Below are 18,049 nucleotides of genomic sequence, written 5' to 3'. Positions count from 1 at the left end.
AAAAAACCAAAACCAAAGCAAAGCAAAAACAAAACATCAGAATGCTTGGCTTTTGCCTCCACAACTGTGAAAGGTCACTATATCTTGATGCAATCACCCATTTCCTTTGAAAATATGCTTCTTAAGAAGAGCAGAAAGATAAATCAAGCCATATATTGCCAAAAATCTCATTTTTATAATATTTTGCAATAAGGTTATGGCCTAGAACATGCTATGAGGGAGAAAGGCATTGAACTCCTGGGGATATTATTAATTCTGCCTCTCAATTTCTCAAAATTCATGTGAATCCATAGCCAAATTTATATTACCTTTCCATGTGTTTGTGAACTCTGTACATTACTTTTGTAGATATAAATCTATATGTAGGTACAACTGTCAAAAATGTGAGAGTAAGATGGAGAAGGACATCCAGTGTCCTTATGTCTCTCAATATAATTTAACACTTTCTATTTTGATTTCAATAAAATATTGACTGAATAACTGAGTCATTTGATTGATTGACACAGAGTTTGACCATGAAACTTGGCTGGCCTGGAACACACTCTTTAAACTAATCCAGCCTTGAAGTTACTTGCTGCTTCTCCTTTCCCAATGCTGTGAATAAGAGAGTGGACAACACCAATTAACTCCACCTTTTTTTTTTAAATTATTTTTAGCTTCAGCACAAAATCCCAGCACTCTGGCCATTAAACTTGTAGGGAGTCACCTCTCCCTACTTTTACCCTCCCTGTGATCACTGGGTTGCATAAGTACACTCATGTCCTTTGGGAGAACTCAAGACTGGCATCTTGAGCATTTTATCCTATTAGGCCAATTTTGATCTAATAATTACAGAGTGAGACAAAAACTTATGCACTTAATAATGTCAAAGCAATAATTTTTGTATATTGGGATTAATTCCAAATAAAACATACCTGAAAATGAGAGAAATAGACCATTTTTAGATGTAAAATTCTTCTGCAGAATTCTGGGCTTTTAGTCACATAGGGATTTTTGTTGTGTATTGTTTTGTCAGATGTATTCTATGTGTGTATGTGTGTGTGTATGTGTGTGTGTTTGCTTGCTTCAACCAATGTTTGCCTTTCTGATACTTTGTGATTCACTATTTCTTTCTAAAACTTCTTTTCCTTTTGATGGCTACCCATCTGCTACATATCTGACATGCACTATAGCCCAAAGAACATTGTATTTTTTCTTCCTTTCTCTACATTCACTTTCTGTGATCCTGCTGAGATTTATGGATTGCATGCCATGAGGTGTGATTCTTTTCATCTTAATGGATTTGTCCAGAAAGTCCATGCAAATGAAAGAAAATGAAACTATATATATATATTATATATATATATATATATATATATATATATATATATATATATCTCATAAATAAAAGTCAAATTTAAGGATAAAGTTGTATTTTACAATAAAAAGATCCTCCAGAGGAATCTCCATACCTGATCTCAAGCTGTACTACATAGCAACAGTAATTAAAACAGCATGGTATTGGCAAAGCAATAGGCTGGTGGATCAATGGAATCGAATTGAAGACCCAGAGATGAATCCACACACATTTGCAGGGTGAAATAATGAAAACCACCAAATTTGGGAGAGTGTGACAGACTACAAAGACTAAAGTATGTGTTCAGAAGCTGCCAATTAAAAAAAATTAGAAATCTATGATAAAGAATACTCAAATCAAAATGCTAGGCATAAATATGAACAACACCAGAAATCCATTCATTTCAATGAACTCATATATAGTTACAATACCCATTCTTAGTCACATTAAGAAAATCAAACATGATAATCTTTCCAATTTATTGTTTAGGGTATATTCAAATAGATACAAGATTGGATTTTGCAGAACTTAACTATAAGATTCTGTTGCTTACAATAGTGTATACTTGAATTACAGAATATGAAGAAATGAACTGGTACTCACTGGGATGCTTTATCTCTCCTTGCTGTATTTCAAAGTACTGAAAGTTGCTATGCATTCTACTGAAGGAAATAAAAGTAATCATCACTCTCCTTCACCTATATACTTTGAGGGTTTCAATAATTACTGGATTCATATTATATGCCTTCTGGTACAAAAATAGACACAGTTTATATGTGGAGACACTTTTTTTTCTAGTGTGACATAAAGTCTGTCCATGGTATGGAATAGATACTTGGCACTATTAAAATAGACAGAATTTGTGTCTACCTAAGTCACAAACCCAAGTGAAGAATTGTTATTCTGCTAAATGGACACACTATGAAACCAAGTCCTATCAGTGTATCCATGGATTGATTAATGCATGCCTCACCTTTCATCAGAGATGCTTCATTTGGCATTGGATGGCAAAAAATTCAGAAACCAATGAGTTATCATGGTAGCATAAAAAAGGTTATGATGTTCTTAGTCATAAATGTAGCTTACATATCACAACTCTACAAACAAGGCTGAGGAATCATAACTGAAAGGAAGTGGGAAAGTTGTAAGGGCCAGAGGCTCTGAATAACCACCAGGAAGGAATATTTCCTGTCCACAACAGTTGTATATTTGAACTCATAATGATTATGAAAGCACTACAAGACGATGAATGATCAAAGAAGAAAAAAATACCGTCATGGAGAAGGATATGTACATGAAATCTATAGCCTAGGTGAGATTCTACTGAGATTTGGTAGGTGCTGGGAGAAAGATAGTCAGTTTCTTCACTGTTGTTACCACAAGATGATCAACCACACTCAAAGGAAAACTCAGTTACAGTAGTACACATAGAACACAAACTGGACTTGGCTGTGAAAGACAGAAGAAGCACTAAGCTATTTGGGGAGGGCATAGAGGAGAGAGAAATTATCAGATGAGGGGTGGCATGGATGAATATGATCAAAATATTACGTATGGAATTATTATGAGTTAATAAACACTTGTTTTTGGCTATTTGAGACAGGCTTTCTCTGTGTAGTCTGGCTTTCCTGTAATCAGTTTAAAGACCAGCCTGATTTCAAACTCACAAAGATTTTCCTGGTTCTGCCCTCAAGAGTGCTGGTAATAAAGGCGCCACCACCATTAACAGCTAGTAATAAATTGTTTTAAAAGCTAAAAGAGGTAATATTGTGTCTAATGGGGGAACATTTGTCAGAAATATAAATACAGTTTTCGCCAATAGGCAATACATGATAGAGTGCAATCACCACTACGTATTTCATGATAAAGCACCAGAAGGTGCTTCAACACACAAAATAATGATAAGGAGATAGAAACCTTATGACCAAGATTTTATCTCTACATTAAAAAAATTTTTTGTTTGACAACACATAGTGTGGAATATAAATGTACAGATCGTGTATTATGGTTAAGACAATGATTAAAATTCAACACAATTTTATTTGATACTTTCTCATTCTTTCTGTACAGTGATTTTGAAATCTGCATCCATAGATTGGGTAAACATTCATCTTCATTAATAAATTTAAAGTAACTCTGTGTTTGAGGACATATGTAATATCTTTCTTTTATAATGGTAGATTTTTTTTCCTTTTTCTCTTTTTTTTCCTATTTCCTCTGCATCTAACCAAATGCATTCCCATCCCTCACTAACTCTGTCAAAGAAACATGAAAAATTTAAAAAGCAAACATACTATTATCGTTATTTTAAAAAACAGGAAAGCTAGGTTTGATGGTATGCCCTTTAAACCACCATTCAAGAGGGAGAGGCAGGTGGATCTCTGAGGTCATGTCTGCTTCTTTCATTAAGAAAGGAAAAAAAGGAGAAAGAAGAAAGAAACAAAAAAAAAAAAACAAGGATGGAGGAAAAGACAGATGAAGGGAGGGAGGAAGGCAGGGAGGAGGAAGAGTGAGGGGACAAAGAAATGGCAATATTAAAATGTTTCACTGGGAATGGAAATACATGCCTTTAATTCTACCAACAGGAGGCAGAGGCAGGCAGAATTTTGTAAGCTCCAGGCCAGCGTACTCTGAATAACCAGGACTGCTAGGGTCACCTGAGTTAGAGAGATCCTGTTGAAAAATATAAATAAATAAACACATACACACACAAAATGCATGCACATATGCACACAAACACACACTCACACACACTAAACAAAACAAAGCAAAATCATAAATGAGATCTTTTAGTTAGTGTTACTGTTTGTTGAATGAAACACCATAATAAAAGCAAACTGGAGAGGAGCAGGTTTATCTGATGTCTTTATTATAGTTACCATTATGTGAGGAAATATCATGACTAAAAGCAGAACGGGGAGCAAAGTTTTTATTATGCTACACTTCCACATTATAGTCCACCACTGAGAGATGTCAGGACAGGAACTCAAGCAGGGCCAAAACATAGAATCAGAATTTGATACAGAGGCCATTGAGGGTTTCTACTTACTGGCTTGCACATAATGAATTTCTTAGAGTCTCCTTCCTTATAGAATTAAAGACTACCAAGCCAGGACTGGCCTACCTCATTGTCATAATAATATAAATTAGATAATGCAGGAGCAGCTTGCCTACACCCAATGTCCTGGACGCATTTTCTTAATTGATGTTCCCTCGACTCAAATGACTTTACCTTGCCTTAAGTTTACCTGGGTCTATCCAGCAGACTAGGTTTACACTTATTCCTTACTGCTTTTATGTCAGGAAATCAGGACAGGGACTCCTGCAGTGCAAGACCTGGAGATCTGAGCCAGAGGTCATGGAGGAAGGCTCTTTAATGGCTTGTTAACTATGGCTTTCACAGACTGCTTTCTTTAGGAACACAGGACCACCTGCTCAGGAGTGGCATCACCCACAATGGGCTGGCTGGCACTTTCAACTTAATTAAGGATTAAGAAAATACCATATAGGCTTGCCTATGGCCTGATCTTATTGAGGCATTTATTCAGTTGAGCCTTCCTCTGGAGGTTCAAAAATCAAAGAAATTTTTATTATTATTTCTAAGTGTTCAGTGCATCACATAATTTGCATTGAAAATCACAGAATACTTCATGCATTATTTACTTATTCAATTGGAGTAGAAAATTATTAATATTTTACAATTATTGTATTTTTCAGACAACAAGATGCACTTTCCCCCCAAAAGTTGGGGAAAATTAGGGTGTGCCTTATGGTCCAATTGCTGTTTTACTGTTTCTCTTGTTTTACTGTTTTAAAAACTGCATGCATCTTATGTTCGGGAGCATCTTATGGTCAGAAAAATATGGCAAGTAACTTCTTAGTGCATTAATTTTAAAGTCGATTAATCTACGGAGGTTTGAGTTCATGACTTTTTCTGTAAGTATGTTTGTGAGAAAGGTAGGCCAATTCTCACAGTACTGACCATGATTGCCTGTGTACTCTTCCCAGCCATACCCTGGCAAAACCCCTTTACATCAGAGGAGTTGGTCTACACTTGATGGCCTGGCTGTGTTTGTACTTCCAGCTGTGCTGGAAAATACTCATGTATATTAATTATATTTTCCATTTTCATTGCCCTGAGATAAGGGGAACCATCAAACATAACCACAGTTCTAATTAAATGAAAATGTATGGATGAGGAAAGATCAGTCGATACAGAAGAACAATCAACACAATGGTAATACTAAAGCTAATGAATGCACACCAATACATGGTAGACATCCATGAAAGGATTTAGAAGACTAGAAAGCACTCAGTGGCTGATCTGACTATGTACAACGAAATGAACACAAGTTTGTAATTCATGGAAAAAGATATCTGAGTTACAAAGCCATATGGAAGAGTGGGGAAATGTGCTCAGGGTCAAGATACAGTTAGGAGCAGAACAATTGTCACTGGCAAGATACAGAAGGATAAATTTGGAGAAATCAATTCTGGATGACTTTTACTGTCCTACACAACATGCAGGTTCTTTCCATTATCAATTATTTATTCTGGAAATAGTAATACAGTTCACTTAAAGATATGCAGAAAAATAGGATTGAGAGTTGTATTTTATGGAAAAAATATTGTTTTCCTTTGATGAACTACTTTGACTTTAATTTTGTCTATGTGAAAATTTGAGTTTTTTACAAGATACAATCCTTTCATTTATCCGGGACCAACCAGAAACACATGGTTCATATAACTGAAGTATACTCTTTTCACATATGGGCTTGTTGCTGCATACTACAGAGAAAAACACATACATTGGTACAGTTGTTCCTGAGCAACTACAAATACAGAACATAGGAAAATGTGAATAACAAGGGGAATAGTTATGAACATAAAGGAGGGAATCCAAACTATATCTAATGTCCCCATTTGGCTAAGCATATAGCCCAAAAATGTGATTTTATTTGAGATAAAATATGAACATTAAAAATTTGAACATACATTGACTATGTCTTTGACTACTGCTTTGATGTATAAATGATATCATCTACATAAAAGTTTTTCAAAGTGTGGCCACCTTTGTTATGTTACTTTCAAACTAACTGTGTCAGGACCAACAATAGGTCATGAGTTGTTAAGTGTGAACATATTTCTTCCTTTCTTCTTGATTTTTTATTACTACTTCACCAAATTTTTAAGAATTACAGAATAATATCACACTGAGCATAATTAACCTTCATAACTATATTTTATCTTGTAAATTACAAGTACTATCTTCCTATCAGTTTTCTCATTTGTTTGAAGATATTTACAAGCTTCTTCACTCTATTCAGGGTCTTTTTAGATTGATCCATACAGATTTCCAATATCTGCATGGGATAAGGACACTTTATATTCCCTATGAAGATTCATACTTGGACATTTGTCATTAATTTGTCCTAGGAAGTCACAGATTTCTGACACTATTCCTTAGTCTTCAACATTTCTAAAAAGCTTTAAAAAATTAAGTGGTCACCTGTAAATAAAGAGATTCTTGATGGGCACAACAGTATAAATGAGGAGAAGCACTGGAAACATGTTTAGCAAATGAATATGCATTTAAAATCTGTTGAAGAAAAAAGATTAACAAAGACTCATTGAAATATAAAAAAAAGAGAGACAGAAAAAGATGTGGTGATCAGAAAAGTCCTCCCCAAATTTAAGTGTGACAGTCCTGTTCTGAAATCAGCAACATGTAATGTATTGAGGACTTGTCACTGCAGCAACATTCCAGGTATTCAGGGGTCACAGCTTTCAGTGACATCATCTCTTCTCACAGCATCACATCTAGGATTAAAGAAAGCTTGGAAATACCATGTAATACCTAGATTAAATTGTCTAGACATTGACATTTTAATACTGATACTAGTGTAATCTTTGGCTTTACAAGCCTGAGAAAAGTAGGTCATGAGTTTCAGGTATCATAGGAGAAGTCAAAATGAAGATCATAAAATTCATCGTTTTTCCTTCGAAAGAAGAAAAGTAGTACACATGAAAATATGTTTAACATTTAACAATGGAAATGAGGAATTGTGAAAAAAAACCAAGAAATTTTAATCCATACATTCTTGAAGTCACAAGAATTCTGAATTCTGAAATGAGTAATTGTACTTACTGTATAGGAATATCCTGAATCCGGAATGAACCGAAGACACTATTTAGGCTTTGGACTTCGTGGAAATGACTACGAGGGAGAAATGCACCAATCATCACATCTCCTTCAAGGTGAACATATTCCTTGAAAGTTGCATAGCAGTATTTCTCAGTAAATGAAGACACATTATTGGGAATGTACAAGAGCCCAAAGATAAAAATCCAGACCATCCTATTAACACGTGTGTCTGCCTAGCCATAAGACTGGTGGATACACATCTATTGATGTCCAGCAGGTATATATTCAAGTAGTTGTGCAAATATGTGCTTCTAATTTGTTAATGAGTGCAGCTGTCACCAAAATCACACCCAGGTCTTTCTGAAACTTCTTCTACAGCCATGGAGAATTCTGCTTCTCTTTCCTCCCTTAGGCTCTACATCTGAGGCCCTGTGTTCTGCTTAAAAATAAGTTGGAAAATATGTTTTGTATTTTCTTCTGAGGCCACAGGCACCATGATTTCAGCTAGGAAGAGAGACACAAATAATTCAGGGACCAAATTCTTGTTTGGGGTGTTTTAGCCAAGTTTGAAGCATGCAAAATCACTGGGCACTGGTTTTTCCAACCAAACACAAACACTGGTATCTACTCTTCATGTTGACTATAAATGTCTCAGAACTTTCTCTACAATGCATTTGTATTGGCAAATAAAATATTTCTGAAACAAACACAGGCTGACACTTTCTAATTTTTCAAAAGCATATAATCATGCTGTGTAACTCACTTTCAAATTATCAACATTTTATCCTGGGATCATCATTCAGTAAAGTGTAGTTATAATCTGTACCTATGTCTAGAGCATTGTATTTTCCAATGGCATACTCTGCTCTGAAATCTTAGTGTGTGTGAGAAATCCTTTTTAGTTGTGTAAAAAGTACAATAATTTAAAGGCATCACAGTGTGTTCTTTAACCTAATATACTGAGGGTAGCTATCCTGAACATGGATCTATTGTTCATCTGTAATAGGTATGAAAAAATCTAATGAATATTATGAATGTGGGAAATGTTTCAATAAACTAACTCATTCTTCACCAGACTTATGAGAATTCATATTGTAGAAAACTCATCCAAATGTAAAGAGTGGCAAAATCCTACTCTAAATAGGAATCTTTAAAGAGCATTCTAGAAGATAATATAGGGAAATCATTTGAATTTATAAACTGTGGAAAGTCCTTTAGATATCTGTCCAGCTTTAAAATCCATCACTACCTTAATATCAGAGAAAGATCCTATACATATTCAATAAGTGACAAACTATTTTATGACATTTAAAAATTGGAGTCCATTATAGAATCCATACTAGAGAAATAAAAATTCTGCAAATGTAAACCATGTGAAAAGTCCTTGCCCATGCCTCATCACAGAATCTATGCTGGAGAGAAAATATCCAAATGGAAAAAAAATGTGAAAAAGCCTTGGCACTTGACTCATCTCTAAAACTGATCACATAATCCCTACTGCAGACAAATATAAATGTAACAAATGTAAAACATCCTTTAGACATGAATCAAGTGTTAAGGATTATTACCTCACCCATACCACAGACAAACCTTACACGTATAATGAATTTGGAAAGATCTGTGTCCATGGCTAATAGCTTAACATTCATAACCAACTTTATATGGGAAACAAATATTATGTAAAGAACAAAGAAGTTCTTCATAAGCTTCAGCTCATCATTGGATTAAAACCGGGGAGTAATAAAATAAATATAAATAAAGTTGCAGTCCTTTAGTTGTACATCTGTGTTATAAATTTCACAAATAAGTCCCTTACCCAGTGCTCAGATCTTGAAGTTCATCCTAGGAGCCACCTTGGATAGAAACTGAAACAACATAAAGAAAGGAATGTGTGAAAGCATTCACTCCCAGCGATCATCTTAGAGTGCACCAGATATTCAGTTAATGTCGACATTGTCAAAAATCCCTTAATAACTCTCAAAGTTCATTGACTCCCTCTGTATTTATGAAAATAAATTATTTTTAAAATATGAACATGATTTTAAAGTATAATGTATTTCAAATCTGTACAGTCAGAAATTCAACTGGGCTTAAATAACAGGAGGTATGTACTCTGAGATGGAGCAGTGCTAATGACCAACATCCTCATGTTAAATTGCTTCTGAGTTTGTTTAAAATTTTCTATGACTCACTAATAAAATCTTCCAGGTTTCCAGATGAAAATAAAAGGAGAAAAAATATGGATAATATGTCTACTTTTGACCAATGTTCAGGCCTTGAAATACGTTAGGAACACCACACTAAGAAGTGTTACAGTACAAATGAATTTATAAATATTTTATCCAGAGATATATGTTATAAGCTCTTTGGAAAAACATTTCAATACAATTATAATTTACATAAAGCTACTGAAATTTCTGCTATTAATGATGGCATGTAATTCATTCAGTAATCACTAAACAACAGTAATGTTGGTAGAAGGGTGAATGGAAAGAGATGAGCATTCATTACCATGCAAATCAAAATGCTATATAACTGTTGTGTGTATATTAGTTGTTGGATAAGAATTCTGTTTGTGATTTTATTGGCTTTTTTTTTTACAGCAATGTTCCTGAAATGATTTGTCTGTAATTCTCTTTCTTTGTTGAGTCTTTTCATATGTGGTTATCAGAATGGCACTGGCCTCAAAAAATGAATTCGGAAATGTTCCTTCCATTTCTCTTTTGTGAAAGTATTTGAAGAGTATTTGTATTATCTCTTTTTTGAATGTCTGTTAGAATCCTGTGCTAAAATCTTATGGTCCTTGGTTTTTATTTTTCATTGTCTGTTTGTGTATATCCCATACAATATATTTTAAGACACTGTGCTTGTGACAAGCTGTATGTGGAAGGAAAATTACGATTTTGTGTCCAACGCATACAACTTTCACCTTTTGATGAGCTCTGAGTTGCAAATCTATGTTGGCAGGCAAGCACAGCAAAAACATTTATTTATTATTTAGCTATCATACATATAACACTGCTATAAAAACCCTATGACATTCTGCCCTTTTCTATGGAAAGCAAGTGAAAATGAATTAAAATGCAATAGACACATAAAATGGTACAAAAGAAGTCATATTTACACAAGTAATGTTTGCTGCTTACCGCTGTGATGAGGATTGATAGAAGAGCAATATATATAAGAAAACATCTGAAAAATAGTAAGAAAAAAATGAGAACACCGTTAAGAGTTACAGTCAACATTCAAGCAAAATACATGAAAGTATGACAGAGTTAACACTATTTCTAAAGCTTCTTTCTCTGTTTTAGGACAGTAGCAAAAATCCCCTGATAGCAAAACACCAGTCATTCAAAGTTGAAAAACTTTAAAATGCAAATTATCAGGTAGAGGAGTGTCTACATTGGAAATATTCATCACAGAGTTCTTGTTACAAAAGAATTATGTTTTCTGTATATTTCCCTGGGTCAGTGAAGAACAGATATTAACTGTGACAAAGAATCCAGGATATAGCATGACCTGGCAGCAAACATGGAAACATCTTCCATGTGATGTGGTTTGGAAAACATGAAACATAGAAACCTGACGGGGGGCTTCCTCAAGACCCAGCTATTCCACTCCTTGGAATATACCCAGAAGATGCTCCAACACACAACAAGAAAATTTGCTCAACCATGTTCATAGCAGCCTTATTCATAATAGCCAGAACATGGAAACAGCCTAAGTGTCCATCAGTAGAAGAATGGATAAAGAAACTGTGGTACATATACACTATGGAATACTATTCAGCTATTAAAACAAGGAATTCTTGAAATTTGTGGATAAATGGATTGAGCTAGAAATGATCATAATGAGTGAGTTAACCCAGAAGCAGAAAGACTCAAATGGTATATACTCACTTATATCTGCATATTAGCCCAAGGGGCATGTCCCACGAAAGCCTTCACTTACCAGGAAACTGGGACAGAGGGGAGGACATCCTATTGGGACTCTAGATGAGAGAAGCATGGGAGAATGGCAAAGTAGAAGGATCCAGAGGGTCTTAGAAACCTACAAGTAGAACATTATGATAGGCAGATTTGGGCCCAGGGGTCCCGCTCAAACTAAGGCACCAGCCAAGGACAATACAGGCCGTAAAACTTTAAACCCCTACCCAGATCTAGCCAATGGTCAGAACATTCTCTGCAGTAGAGTGGAGAGTGGGATATGACTTTCTCACATACTGTGGTGCCTCACCTTTAAACATGTCCCCTGGAGGGGGAGACCTGGTGACACTCAGAGGAAGGACAGCAGGTTACCGAGAAGAGACTTGATACCCTATGAGCATATACAGGGGGAGGTAATCCCCCTCAGGAACAGTCATAGGGGAGGGGAATAAGGGGAAAATGGGAGGGAAGGAAGAAGGGGAGGATACAAGGGATGGGATAACTATAGAGATGTAACAAGAATAAATTAATAAAAAAGGAAAAAAATTAAAAAAAAAAAAAAAAGAAACCTGACGGGTGCTTGGAGGATTATGTCAAGATGGCAGAGAGGCAGAAAGGTCAGGAAGCTTCTAGGAGATTGTATGTTGGAGCATATTTTGGGTATAGAGCCAGGAATGGCATAGCTCTCTCTCATGATAGTGCTGTTCCAGGCTTTTGGAAATCCCTCTAGGTTTAATTACCCTTATGGTTGTACAATTTTTCTATCCCAAAAATCAATGAAGAAGTTATTCTCGTTCTTCATATCCTAGCCAGGATGTGCTGGCACTTGAGTTTTTATCTTAACTCTCACATAATTGTAAGATGGAATAGGAGATTTATTTATATTTGTATAGCTTTGATGACTAAGGGCATTGAGCATTTCTTTAAGTGATTCCCCACCATTCGATATGCTTCTGTTGAGAATTTCTGCTTAGCTCTGTAAGCCATTTTTAAAATTTGGATTATTTGGTTTGCTGGGTGATTAATTTCTTGAATTCTCTATATTTATTCAACATTAGCCCTCTGTCCTATGCATGGTTGGTGAAGATCTTTTCCTACCATAGGCTGTCCTTTTGCCTTATTGACAGTCCCTTGCTTTACAGAATTTTTCATATCCATAAGGTGTCATTTATTAAATGTTGACCTTAGAACCATAGCTGGTTCTATTCTGCTCAGGAAGTCGTGTCTTGTGCCAATGAGTTCAATACTCTTCCTCACTTTCTCTTCTAATAGCTTTAGTGTTTCTGCTTTTATGTTAAGGTTCTTGATCTACCTGAACTTGAGTTTTGGGAAAGTGACAACTGTGGGTCTTTTTGCATTTTTCTTCATGTAGACATCCAGTTAGACAAGCACCATTTGCTGAATATACTATCTTTTATCTATCGTATAGTCTTTTTGGCTCCTTTGTCAAAATTCAAGTGTCCATATATATATATATATATATATATATATATATATATATATATATATATATATATATATATATTTGTGTGTGTGTGTGTGTGTGTGTGTGTGTGTGTGTGTGTGTGTTTATATCTGGGTCTGTCAATCAATTCCACTGTTTTACCAGTCAGTTACTATGCTAGCACCATGAAGCTTAGGTACTATTACTCTGTGTTACAGCTTGAGATCCAGGAGAACTTTTGTTGTACATGTTTGTCTTGGCTATTGTGGAGTTTTTGTTTTGTTTTTTTTTCAAATGGAATTTATCATTCTTTGAAGCTTTGTAAAGAATTCTTTGGTATTTTAATGGGAATTGCATTTAGTCTGCAGATAATTTTTAGTAAGATGGTTATTTTTACTGTGCTAGTCTTACCTAACCAAGATCATTGGAGATCTATCTATATTCTGACATCTTCTTAATTTTTTTTTTCTTTAGAGATCGGAAGTTTTGCTTCATACAAGTTTTTCACTCTTATAGTTACACTAAGATACATTTGTTTTTTGACTGTGGGAAGCCATGACAAATTCTGCCATGTCAGAAATCCTGTGCTTAGGCTGTATGCTGTGACCTTCGAGTTGCTGACCTTTTGCCTCACGAGGTCTTGTGTTCCAGGCTATCCTTGGAACCAGAGGATTAAGGAAGTTCTTACAGGGAACTACTCAGAGAACTAGGAAGTTCTACAGGGAGCAATTAAGGCTATTGTATTCTTGCCCGGGGGCTAGAGTGAGTGAAATTAGAATAGATCCTATTAACCTTGCTCTATATATGTTCCTGCTAGTCAGCAATAAAGTGAATCTTGATCAGAAATTTCCTGACTTGATTCGTCATTTCTTGCATCTCTGTATCATACTTTCAATCCCCACTCCCTCTTTCAGGTGAACCCTAATGGTATTTGCTTTAGCCTTACCTAATTAGAACACTAAAAGTCATAAGGCCAGCCAAGCTACTTGACAAAGATCCAGCAAATCTGAGCTGATTGATGCAATCACTGTGGTACAGTCCCCCACATTTTGGGCCTTGATATATAAGTATTGCAATTCTGCATGGCATTTATTTTTGTACACTTTTGAGATATTGGATTGATGATGTTTTTCTTATGAATCATATACTCCCTCTCCCAGAAACATTGCTTCTGAGATTCCCAATGAATGTCCTGACCGTACTACCTCTCCTTTTCAGGAGATATCCTTATCTGTTCCGACTTGAAGGTCTTCCTTATGCCCTGGAAGTTGGGATTCAAATAATTAATCCAAAGACATCCTTATGAAGCTCTGACTCAATGATACCTTTTGGCATATCTGCCCTGCATGTTCCTTACACAGGAAGAAGATAATCAAGACAATGTAAACTTAGAGATAATGTGGATCCACTGGTAGGCTACAGAAGTTGGCAATAGGTCTAACTAAAAACCTCTTCCTTATAATGGTGGACAAAGAATAGTGTGGATAGATTATAAAGTAATAAATTATTAAGACCTCCCTTTCTTACAAAATGTTAATTCATACAAGGCCACTATGGTGTCATATAACCAAGGAACAAAAAATACCAAGATTATACATATAAATAAATTCTAAATATATATATATATATATAATAAAAATATTGTGTTTATATCAGAAATTGAATAATAATTGCAGCAACTTGGTCCTTAAGATTTTTCTTGGGCCTAGTGACAATTTGCACTCTGACTATTAAAAGCTGATAATATACTACTTGGGATATAACAATCTACCCAGGCTGCTTGGAGATTTTCTTACTGTCTATTGCCTTTGGAACTGCAAGGTTTACCATGCTGAGAACAAGCTGTCATGGACTGACAGAATATGCTCTTGAAACATCAATATTGTTAAAAGTTGGGTTATGTGGTTGATGAGAAAAATTATTTTAAAAGTTTATTCTATTCTGACACCGTTTATCTATGGCTACTAAACTTAAGACCAAGTGGAAGTTAAAGCAAGTGTTTGGGTACTTATGATCTTTGTTTTGGAACAACACGTATCTATGCCTGTCTACTGAGTTGTGTATAAATAAAACACTCTGACTGCCACTCAGTCAGGCTCTAAACTCCTCCCGACCCCTGTACTTGGCTCATTCCTCCTTTTCTTTCATTGTCAGTCACTCTTGCATCCACTCTTCTTCAAACCCTTCCTTCATCCAAGGGCAGGACACCAGCAGGTCTTGTTACACTAACTTCTTTCTTAGTCCATTTGTCTTTCATATTCAGGAGGGCGACTGAGTTTTTGAGTTAATTTAGTATCCAGCCACTTTGCTGTAGGTTTTTACCAGCAGCAGGATGTCCTGTTAGAAATTTGAGGGCACATATTTGACCACATCCCCTGGAAGGGAAGGTCTGATGGCACTCAGAGGAAGGATAGCAGGCTACCAAGAAGAGACTTGATACCCTATGAGCATATACAGGGGGAGGAGGTCCCCCTCAGTCAGAGTCATAGAGGAGGGGAGTAAGGGAAAAATGGGAGGGAGAGAGGAATGGGAGGATAGAAGGGATGTGATAACAATTGAGATGTAATATGAATAAATTAATAAAATACTTTAAAAAAGAAATTTGGGGGCCATTTATGTATAATATCATGTTATCCACAGATAGTGATACACTGACTTCTTCCTTTCCAATTCATATCCCCCCTTGATATTCTTTATCTGTGTTATTGCTCTAAGTAGGACATCAAAAACTATAGTAAAGAGATATGGAGTGAGTGGGAAGCCTATCTTGTTCCTTATTTTCCCTCCATTTAATTTGATGTTGGCTATAGGCTTATGGTGTATTGACATAACTATGTTTCAGTATGTGCCTTGTATCCCTGATTTCTCCAAGATCTTACATGGATGCATGTTGGATTTTGTCAAATGTTTTTAAGCATCTTAGGAGATGATTATGTATTTTTATTTTCAGTTTGTTTGTATGGTGGATTACATTGATGAATTCCCTATATTGAAGTGCTTCTGCATGTTTGAGATGAAGTTTACTTGCTCCTGTTAAATGATATTTTTTATGATTTCTTGGTTTCAGATTGAGATTTTTTTACTAAGTATTTCTGCATCAATGTTCATAATGGAAAATTGTCTGAAGTTATCTCTCTTTGCTGGATCTTTGTGTGGTTTAGTTATCAAGGTGAGTGTGTCCTCATAGAACAAGCTTGGTAATGTTCATTTTGTTTCTATTTTCTGGAATAGTTTGAAGAGTATTGCTAATAGCTCTTTTTTGAAGGTCTGGTAGAATTCTATGTGAAATTCTTTCATCCCTGGGATTTTTTCAGTTGGGAGCCTTTTCATGAGTTCTTCTGTTTTCCTCGGTGATATATGACTATTTTATTCGTTTACCTAATGTTCATTCAACTTTGATAAGTTTAATCTATAAAGAAAACTGCACATTTAATTTAGATTTTCTGATTGTGGCATATAGATTTTTGAAGTAAGACCTAATGATTCTTTAGATTTCTTCCATATCTGTTGTTAAATCCCCACTTTCAATTCTGATTTTGTTGAGAGAAACTGTCTATCTGCCTTTTGGTTAGTTTGGCTAAGTGTTTTTTTTTTTCTTTTTCTCAAAGAAGCAGCGTTGGGGTTCACTGACTATTTGCATTGGTCTCCTTCTTTTGAACTTGTTTATTTCACTTCTGAGACTGATTATGTTCAAACTTCTACTCCTATTGAGTATGTCTGTTTCTTTTTATTTTCTGTAAAAATTTCCAAGTTGATATTAGGTTGTTTGTATGAGATGTCTCTAAGTTCTTTATGAAAGCACTTAGTGCTATGGATGTTCCTCTTAGCACAGCGTTCATTGTGTCCCATAAAATTTGGTAAATTATATCTTCATTTTCTCTGAGTATTAAGAAGTCTTTAGCTGATTAGAGAGTTGTTCAATAGATATGCAGGTGTAGGTTTCCTGTTTTTTTCTGTTGTGTTGAGGTCCAGCAATATTCTATGGTCGTCTGATAAGATACAAGGTATTATTACAGTCTTCTTGTATCTTTTAAGGCTTGCTTTGTGACAATATATGGTAAAACTTGGAGAAAGTTCCAGAGGTGCTCAGAAGAAAGCATACACTATTGTGTGCGGGTGAAATGTTCTGTAGATGTCTGTTAGGTACATTTGCTTCATGTCATCTCTCTTTGTCACTATTTCTTTGTTGTTTTTGTTTTTCTTTTTTGGTGACCTTTTTTGGCAGAGATTGCAGTTTTGAAGTCTCCTCCTAGTAATGTGTGGTGGATGAATGTGTGGTTTATTCTTTATCAATGTTTCTTTTACAAATGTGGGTGCCCTTGCATTATAGGTATTGATGTTCATAATTGAGATGTCATTTTTTTCCTTTGACGAGTATGATGCGTTTTTCCTCATTACTTCTGCTTATCTTTGGTTCATATAACAATTTATTAGATATTAGAGAAATTTCCTAATTTGATTCTTCTGTTCATTTGCTTGATAAACCTTTTTTCTAGGAGTTTACACTCAGTTAATATCTACCTTAGTGCCTGTATGTGTGTTTTTGTTTTTTGTTTTGTTTATGTGCAGCAGAATGTTGGGTGCTGTGAATATATCCATTCGGTTAGTTGTGTATTTTTATTGTAGAGTTGATTCAGTTGATGTTAAGAGATATTAATGACTATCTCTGGGTAACTTTTTGTGGTTATCCTGAGATGCATTCTTGTCTTTTAAAATATATTTTATTAATTTATTCATATTACATCTAAATTGTTATCCTATCCCTTATATCCTCCCATTCCTCCCTCCCTCCCATTTTCCCCTTACTTCCCTCCCCTATGACTGTGACTGAAGAGGACCTCTTCCCCCTGTATATGCTCATAGGGTATCAAGTCTCTTCTTGGCAACCTGCTATCCTTCCTCTGAGTGCCACCAGGCCTCCCCATCCAGGGGACATGGTCAAATATGGGGCACCAGAGTTCATGTGAAAGTCAGACCCCACTCTTCACTCAACTGTGAAGACTGTCCTGTTCATTGGGTAGACCTTAATTTGACACTCCATGTCTGTAACCAAAGTTGACTTTCATACTTTGAAATTTAAAAGAAAAAGGCTAAGGAAACTATTGGGAATTACAGAATTGGCTAGGTCTAACTGGCTTTATAAGTATGCAGAATGGGATTTTCAGTGTAGAGTCAACAGCTCTGGGGCACTGTGTCCC

At 35.5% G+C, this 18,049-nt stretch overlaps 1 protein-coding gene across 1 annotated transcript in view; it reads right to left on the bottom strand.

Annotated features, from left to right (window-relative positions):
- The window catches only part of LOC311587898 (vomeronasal type-2 receptor 116-like), a gene marked incomplete at its 5' end in the record, with an annotated part of 47,223 nt that overhangs the window by 14,296 nt on the left and 14,878 nt on the right, over positions 1–18,049 (bottom strand). The gene's annotated exons all lie outside the window — the stretch shown is intronic.

This window comes from Acomys minous, assembly GCF_964271855.1.
Source record: "Acomys minous genome assembly, chromosome: 17".
Taxonomy (NCBI): domain Eukaryota; kingdom Metazoa; phylum Chordata; class Mammalia; order Rodentia; family Muridae; genus Acomys; species Acomys minous.
Note: the sequence above shows the minus strand (reverse complement) of the source record. Positions and strands in the feature narration are given on the sequence as shown.